The sequence below is a fragment of the Octodon degus genome, unplaced genomic scaffold, assembly GCF_000260255.1.
Source record: "Octodon degus isolate 3935 unplaced genomic scaffold, OctDeg1.0 scaffold00001, whole genome shotgun sequence".
NCBI classification, from domain to species: domain Eukaryota; kingdom Metazoa; phylum Chordata; class Mammalia; order Rodentia; family Octodontidae; genus Octodon; species Octodon degus.
In genome coordinates this window covers 15,497,327-15,498,178 of record NW_004524577.1, presented here as the reverse complement: position 1 = coordinate 15,498,178, position 852 = coordinate 15,497,327, and the positions used below count along the sequence as shown (strand labels likewise).

General features: G+C 41.4%; 1 non-coding gene across 1 annotated transcript; it reads right to left on the bottom strand.

The window, feature by feature from the left end:
* Positions 1-233: 233 nt before the first annotated feature.
* LOC111815258 lies at positions 234-365 on the bottom strand. Its single transcript, XR_002819986.1, has one exon. It is a non-coding gene; the product is annotated as a small nucleolar RNA SNORA42/SNORA80 family (small nucleolar RNA).
* Positions 366-852: the final 487 nt, after the last annotated feature.

The window sequence follows — 852 nt, the reverse complement described above, 5'->3', positions numbered from 1 at the left end:
TTCTCCTGCCTCAGCCTCCAAGTGCTGCGATTACAGGTGTGCTTCGCCATGCCCAGCCAATGTTGTTTCTTTGAGACAGGTCTTGTTATGAAGTTCAAGTTGGGCTTAAGCTCACTTTGTAGCCCAGCCTGGTCTTGAACTCATGATCCTTTTGCCTCTGCCTCTCAAGGGCTGGGATTACAGGTGTGTGCCACCACATGTGGCCTTAGGACTTGTTTTTTTTTTCTCCTTCACATGGTGCCGCCCCCTTCAGTGCTCTCAGCCCACAGCAGAGGCTGGGCAATGGTTCGAGGCGCACTTTGCTCTTGCATGGCACACTGTGGAAGGCCTACTTGGACGGGCCCGTCATAAATCCATCACCATGCTCTGGACTTGGTTTTTATTTTTATTTTTATTTATTTTTTTAATGTAAATACCATTTTTAAAATTTTTATTTATTTATTTTTTTGCAGAACCAGGAATTGAACTCAGACCCTTGCGCTTGCCAGGCAAGCACTTATTGTACTGAGCGCCATCTCCCCGGCCCCTGGACTTGGTTTTTAAAACATGCTGTTGACTCACTTTATATTAGAATATGATATACCTGATATTTTCTGTGCTATAGTAAAAATTATTTGCTGCCTTTTCTTGTTCAGTTTTAATTTGCTGGTGCATATAATGTATTTCCTATGACACAAAAGCTAGTCAAAGAGTTTCAACTGCTTATTTACAAGGCAAAAGTTCAAAAGGCAGAGTAACCTTGTCACAAGTCATATTGACAGGGAAATGGCACACAGAGACATGGGTTTACTGTTATGAAGCATTCTATGAAAATATTATAGATATCTGTTTTCACTTGTTCTGTTTTACAGT